General features: G+C 40.8%; 1 long non-coding RNA gene across 1 annotated transcript; it reads left to right on the top strand.

The window, feature by feature from the left end:
* Positions 1 to 4,896: 4,896 nt before the first annotated feature.
* LOC143769276 (uncharacterized) lies at positions 4,897 to 7,558 on the top strand. The gene is made up of 3 exons (XR_013214321.1): positions 4,897 to 5,070; positions 5,176 to 5,271; positions 7,448 to 7,558. It is a non-coding gene; the product is annotated as an uncharacterized LOC143769276 (long non-coding RNA).
* The last annotated feature ends 484 nt before the right edge of the window (positions 7,559 to 8,042 follow it).

Genomic DNA, 8,042 nt, shown 5'->3' with positions numbered 1-8,042 from the left:
ACAATAAATTTTAAACAAAACGATTCAGATGCAGTTGAAGTTCAGACTTTCAGCTTTCATTTGAGGGTATCCACATTAAAATTGGATGAAGGGTTTAGGAGTTTCAGCTCCTTAATATGTGCCACCCTGTTTTTAAAGGGACCAAAAGTAATTGGACAGATTAAATAATTGTAAATAAAATGTTCATTTCTAGTACTTGGTTGAAAATCCTTTGTTGGCAATGACTGCCTGAAGTCTTGAACTCATGGACATCACCAGACGCTGTGTTTCCTCCTTTTTGATGCTCTGCCAGGCCTTCACTGCAGTGGTTTTCAGTTGCTGTTTGTTTATGGGCCTTTCTGTCTGAAGTTTAGTCTATAACAAGTGAAATGCATGCTCAATTGGGTTCACATCAGGTGACTGACTTGGCCATTCAAGAATATTCCACTTCTTTGCTTTAATAAACTCCTGAGTTGCTTTGGCTTTATGTTTTGGGTCATTGTCCATCTGTAGTATGAAACGACGACCAATCAGTTTGGCTGCATTTGGCTGGATCTGAGCACACAGTATGGCTCTGAATACCTCAGAATTCATTCGGCTGCTTCTGTCCTGTGTCACATCATCAATAAACACTAGTGACCCAGTGCCACTGGCAGCCATGCATGCCCAAGCCATCACACTGCCTCTGCAGTGTTTTACAGATGATGTGGTATGCTTTGGATCATGAGCTGTACCACGCCTTCACCATACTTTTCTCTTTCCATCATTCTGGTAGAGGTTGATCTTGGTTTCATCTGTCCAAAGAATGTTCTTCCAGAACTGTGCTGGCTTTTTTAGATGTTTTTTAGCAAAGTCCAGTATAGCCTTTTTATTCTTGATGCTTATGAGTGGCTTGCACCGTGCAGTGAACCCTCTGTATTTACTTTCATGCAGTTTTCTCTTTATGGTAGATTTGGATATTGATACGCCGACCTCCTGGAGAGTGCTGTTCACTTGGTTGGCTGTTGTGAAGACGTTTCTCTTCACCATGGAGATTATTCTGCGATCATCCACCTCTGTTGTCTTCCGTGGGCACCCAGGTCTTTTTGCATTGATGAGTTCACCAGTGCTTTCTTTCTTTCTCAGGATGTACCAAACAGTAGATTTTGCCACTCCTAATATTGTAGCAATTTTTCAGATGGGTTTTTTTCTGTTTTCGCAGCTTAAGGATGGCTTGTTTCACCTGCATGGAGAGCTCCTTTGACCGCATGTTTACTTCACAGCAAAACCTTCCAAATGCAATCACCACACCTCAAATCAACTCCAGGCCTTTTATCTGCTTAATTCAGAATGACATAATGAAGGGATTGCCCACAACTGTCCATGAAATAGCCTTGGAGTCAATTGTCCAATTATTTTTGGTCCCTTTAAAAACAGGGTGGCTGTCACGTTACTGGCGATACAGGACTGAAGGTCAGTGGCCGAAGCAGATGTATACAAGTGACCGGACCGTGGAAAAACCTCTGGAGATGCAATATATGGCAGTGGCAGTTCAATATATCCGCAGATGCAAGGACCAGCCCAAGCAAGGGCCGGCCTGGATAACACACGTGCACAAAGTCCGTATGAGCAGCAGGAGTTCAGGGTAGTAGCAGCAGAATATCAATAATAAGCAGGAAGATGCCAGCAAGACACCTTCCAACCAGGAGCTCAGAGATTGCTTCACTCAGTTAGACTGAGCACACAAAATACTCAGCAACAGGAAGCTGCACAGGGCCAGGTATATATAGTAGGTCCAATCAAGCTCAATCAGGGCGGGGACAAATCAGCAGGGCAGGTGATGATCTCTATCCCAGACGAAGTTCATATGGTTTCAGGCAGAAGTCAAGCAAGTTCCAAATAGCTCATCAAGCAAAGGAACAGACTAGCAAACAAAGGGTCGCAGGTTCAAATCCTAACAGTGGCACATGTTAAGGAGCGGAAGCTCCTAAACCCTTCATCCAATTTTAATGTGGATACCCTCAAATGAAAGCTGAAAGTCTGAACTTCAACTGCATCTGAATTGTTTTGTTTAAAATTCATTGTGGTAATGTCTATAACCAAAATTAGAAAAAGGTTGTCTCTGTCCAAATATATATGGACCTAACTGTATATGCTACGTGGCTGTGCTATATGCTACGTGGCTGTGCTATACTACGTGGCTGTGCTATATACTATGTGGCTGTGCTATATACTATGTGGCTGTGCTATATACTATGTAGGCTGTGCTATATACTACGTAGGCTGTGTTATATACTACGTGGCTGTGCTATATACTAGATGGCTGTGCTTTATGCTACGTGGCTGTGCTATATACTACGTGGCTGTGCTATATTATACGTGGCTGTTATATACTATGTGGGCTGTGTTTTATGCTATGTTGCTGTGCTATATACTATGTGGCTGTGCTATATACTACATGGGCTGTGCTATATACTACATGGCTGTGCTATATTATACGTGGCTGTTATATACTATGTGGGCTGTGTTATATGCTATGTTGCTGTGCTATATACTATGTGGCTGTGCTATATACTACATGGGCTGTGCTATATACTATGTGGGCTGTTTTATATGCTTCGTGACTGTGCTATATACTATGTGGCTGTGCTATATACTACATGGACTGTGCTATATGCTACGTGGCTGTGTTATATACTATGTGGGCTGTGTTATATGCTACGTGGCTGTGTTACATACTATGTGGCTGTGCTATATGCTATGTGGCTGTGCTATATACTACGTGGGCTGTGCTATATACTACGTGGCTGTTATATACTACGTGGGCTGTTATATGCTATGTGGCTGTGCTATATACTATGTGGGCTGTGTTATATACTATGTGGCTGTGCTATATACTACGTGGCTGTGCTATATACTACGTGGCTGTGCTATATGCTACGTGGCTGTGCTATATACTACATGGCTTTTGCTATATACTACGTGGGCTGTTATATACTATGTGGGCTGCGTTATATACTACATGGCTACCTTTATGGAGCAGCATATGCAGCATATTATTCTATGGAGCATCTTATGGGGCCATCAACCTTTATGGGGCATATTATTCTATGGAGCATCTTATGGGCCATCAACCTTTATGCGGCATATTATTCTATGGAGCATCTTATGGGGCAATTATTAACCTTTGTGCAGCATTATATGGGGCATATTATTCTATGAAGCATCTTATGGGGCCATTATAATAATAATAATAATAACCTTTGTGCAGCACTGTATGGGGCAAATGTGTATATGGAGCATCTTATGGGGCCATTATTAACCTTTGTGCATCATTATATAGGGCATATTTTTTGTATGGAGCATATTTTTTGTATGGAGCATCTTATGGGGCCCATCATGAACTTTATGGAGCATTATATGGGGCGTATTTTGTATGGAGCATCTTATGGGGCCCATCATGAACTGTATGGAGCATTATATGGGGCTCCTAATTCAATATGGATATTCAAAAACACTTAACCTACTGATTTTACTTTTATTGGTATCTATTTTTATATTTGAAATTAACCAGTAGCTGCTGCATTTCCCACCCTAGGCTGATACTCGAGTAATTAAGTTTTCCCAGTTTTTTTTGTGGCAAAATTAGGGGTCTCGGCCTATACTCGGGTCGGCTTATACTCGAGTATACACAGTATGTAAAAATCAATCCAAAAGTGGAAAAAAAGTAATGCTTACAAAAGTGATATGGATCTCACTCTCCTGGATGGCATCCTCCCCATGCGCGTTTTGGCATGCTGCTTTTGTCAGGGGGTGGCGTTATACAGAAGGAGAGAGGTTTAAATGTAACAGTCAGCCAATCAGTAAAGTCCCAGAAGATGGAGTTGTGTGCATGTGTACCAATCACAGTACAGGGGGCGTGGTCATGGCCAGAGCAGCGCATGGCATGGGGAATCAGTTCCCAGCACTCGCGCCACGTCATAGGTGTGTACTTATGAACCAATCACTGTATAGGGGGCGTGGAAAGACCATGATGTATATATTAAACATTAAAATTAGATTAAATTAGTACAAACACATATAGTGGTCACAACAATTTGTAATATGGGCCACAAGGGGGCGAAGCTCTTGATAGTGGTTCTCTGGATGGAGAAAAAAGGCCACTCAAAATCCCACTAGGCGAAATAACAAAAAAAGACAAAAGTAGAGAAAATTAACAACATACTCAACAAAAATACAGATACAAAAAGGGAACAGCATTAAAACACACAGTTGATCACATATTAAAATTACTTAAGTATCTAAAAAAATGGTACACTAAATTTGGTTGAATTATAAAAATGGCACAAAGCTGATTGTTTCATTCAATCCTTTGGGCACCATGGTGTAAAGAACTGCGATCCACCTGACTTCCTTCTGGGCTAACAATTTTTTCCACTCTCCTCCCCTAGTATTTGCTTGTATTTTACCAATGCCACTTACCTGTAATTTAGACGCATTACAATTGTGGAAAATTTTTAAATGTTATGGTAAAGTTTTAAGTTCACTGACATTTGTACTTACTTTGATATCCAGGACATGCTCTCTTGTTCTCCGTTTTAATTCTCTGGTGGTTAGGCCTACATAAGTTTTGTTACAAGGACATCTTGCACTGTATATGATGCCCACCATACTCCATGTAATGCTGTGAGTAATTGTGAAAGTTTTTTGGTTAGAAGAATCCGTCAATGTTTTCATAGATAAGATGTTTGGGCAGGAAACACACTTACTGCATGGTCGGCATAACCAAGTGGGGCCTTTGGAACCAAACAGTTTATTGGGTACCTCATAGTGGCTTCTAATCAAAATGTCTTTTAGACTGTAGGTAATGGAAGGGTTAGTAGTGATATGGGGTGCCAAGATGGGGTCCATACTCAATATGTTCCAATATTTTTTAAGAGATTTCCACATCTCCCCATTTCTCGAATATGACACCTTTATTACTTCTACTGTGCACTAGTCACTTTATTTATTATTTTTCTACAGCAATCATTCTGTGCCATGTTGGTGTTTGGTTCCTTTGTGTTTTGTTTCTGCGTACTAGTACTGATACCTGAAGAATCATATTGTCAGGTCAGTTTTACCATATAGTGAACACGGTAAATAACGAAAAAAAATTGAGGAATTGCACTTTTTTTTCCAATTTCATAACACTTGAATTTTTTTCTCATTTTCCAGTAAATTATGTGGCAGAATTAAAGGTGTCACTCAAAAGTACAACTTGTCCTGCAAAAAGGAAGCCCTCAAACGGCAATACTGACCAAAACATAAAAGGTATGGCTCTTGGAAGAAAAGGAGGGAAAACAAATTGTCTGGAGGTGAAGAGGTTTAATTTCTAGTGTATAAATGTCACCTAAAAATAAATATCGGTGATCAGATTTCATATCTAGTCCTCCACTCACTATTAGTGTGAAAAATAACATGGCAGGATTCATATATCTATATAAAATAAGTGTCTGGCAGCCACTAGGATTTAGCATCTTGTATAGAGAAAGGTCCTGGTCTCACTGCCCACTAGAAAATAGTCACAACCCCACATATATGGCCACTCTGTGCTTGCAGGACCTGTAATGATGTCACATGAGTGGAGGAGTCAGGGGTCACATGATCAGGTGCATCAGCGTATGCAGGGCACCTATTGCTAACCAGCAAAGGTGCAGGTACTGTGAAACCATGCTGTGTCCCCAACCGCCAGTGGTGACAGAAGACACCTAGGTTTTCTGTCTGGATGCTTGCTTAGCAAAGGAAGAGTGAAAGGACAGGAGAAAGAAGGCAGCAAGAGGACCTGCAGCAGTGCAAACACTGTCTGGAGCCCAGGAAAGAAAACCCAGGAAAATAAACCCTGTAAAAACTGCTTGATAGGTCAAAAGTCCCACTGTCTAACTCCCATCACCCACCTTCCCAATTGACCCAAGATACCCAAGCTGGGGAGGAGGTCAGAGTGGTATCAGACCACCCTTGGAGCAGAAGACAGTGGGGGTTGACAGAGCATAGAAAAAGAGGCCACCAGTCAGAAGGAAGGGGACCTGGTTGGACCCCATACCACAGAAAAAACTTTTTGATGAGGCAGAAATACGCGCATAGCCTTGGAAAAAAACCATCAAGAACATAGAGTGAGTGGCTGTAAAGCAGACGATGGGAAAGGCGAGAAAAGACTTGTCCAAAGAAAATAAAAAGGTTGGAAACTCCCAGGAGACAGAACCTAGCAAGCCAATAGAAATAGAGAGAGGGCAGGGGGTATTGAAGGAATTATACAGGGTATCCCTAAAGTCTGGACACACAGGCAAAACATTTTTTTTCTACAAATTACATTTATTAACATTTTAGTCAATGGGAATATTAAATAACTTCTTCAATATGATTTCCATCATTTGCAATGCAAAGGTTGATGCGCTTTGCAAAATTTACGTGAACTCTATGTAATAAATCCACATTGCCATCAACTTTAGCACATTCATTCTTTATGCGTTCAATCAAGTGTGTTACAGCTGTGATTTTCATTGAGTACACCTTCTCCTTTAACTTACCCCAGAGGAAGAAGTCAAGGGGGCTAAGGTCAGGTGAGTGAGGAGACCACTCCACATGCTCACGTCTTCCAATTCAGTTAGGGAAAATTGTAATTTAGCCAATCTCTTACCATCATTGTGAAATTGGCAGGAGTGCCATCCTGTTGGAACCATTCAGGAAGTCCTTCACCTAAACTTTTAAGTTGGGGCATTAACTCCTCTCTTAGCATGGCAAGATAAGTCTCACCAGTTAAATGTTCATCAAAAAAGAATGCTCCCACTACATGAGCTTTCCACAAACCACACACCATAATTGTTTGCACTCCTTGCTGTTTTGTATAATCAATGAAATGTGAATTGCTTTGCGACCAGTATCGAACATTCCGTTTGTTAACCTCACCATTCACATAAAACAAAGCTTCATCGCTGAACAGCACAGAGTCTTCGGTGAAACTAATGTTTTCATCCAATTTATTGGAAACCCATTCACACATCTCTAGTCGACTATCAGGGTCAATCTCAGTTAAGTAATGCTAGATTTGTAACTTGCACAAATTAAATTTTTGCTCTTTTAAAATACGACTGATGGTTGTTTTGGGAACACCCAGCTCCATGGATGTCCTACAAAGTGATTTTTTGGGGCTAGTATAAATTTTAGCCTTAACAATTTCTTTTGTTTTGGCCGATACATTTGGTCATCCAGAATGGGGTTTGTCCATGATAGCGCCATTTCTTTGAACTTTTTAATCACCTTCGCCACCATGGAAAAGCCAAGTGGAATCCTCCTTGGATGATGTGCATTAAATTCATCTGCTATCTTTCGATATGGCCATTCTTCAAGTCCACTGAGATGTACCAGTTAAATTCTTTCTTCTTTCAACAAAGCCATATTTAATCTGTGGAGTAAAAAGAATTATAGTTAATGATAATTCCTATGTGTCCAGACTTTAGGGACACCGTGTACTCATCTGACATCATCGGACACCCGCTGTGTCAACCCTTCGGTGACATGGATTGTGGGGACACCAGCATTCCACTTGGTGAAGAGATGACCAGTGATGGAATGGCATCTGCAAGGAGGTGCATTACTGTGGAGTGCACAGCATGGTGAGAAAATGATGGGGGATACCCACAATACCTAGAATAAAATAGAAGACTCGATACATGTAGTGTCTGACTCCTATGGACACTAGGCTAAAATTAAGCTGCATAGTGATCAAGTAACGAATATAGCTTTTTATTTGGAGCCAACATTATATATAGATATATATAATAATAATAATTTTTATTTATATAGCGCCAACATATTCCGCAGCGCTTTACAAATTATAGAGGGAACTTGTACAGACAATAGACATTACAGCATAACAGAAATCACAGTTCAAAATAGATACCAGGAGGAATGAGGGCCCTGCTCGCAAGCTTACAAACTATGAGGAAAAGGGGAGACACGAGAGGTGGATGGTAACAATTGCTTCAGTTATTTGAACCAGCCATAGTGTAAGGCTCGGGTGTTCATGTAAAGTTGCATGAACCAGT

Source organism: Ranitomeya variabilis, chromosome 4 (assembly GCF_051348905.1).
Source record: "Ranitomeya variabilis isolate aRanVar5 chromosome 4, aRanVar5.hap1, whole genome shotgun sequence".
NCBI lineage: Eukaryota > Metazoa > Chordata > Amphibia > Anura > Dendrobatidae > Ranitomeya > Ranitomeya variabilis.
Note: the sequence above shows the minus strand (reverse complement) of the source record. Positions and strands in the feature narration are given on the sequence as shown.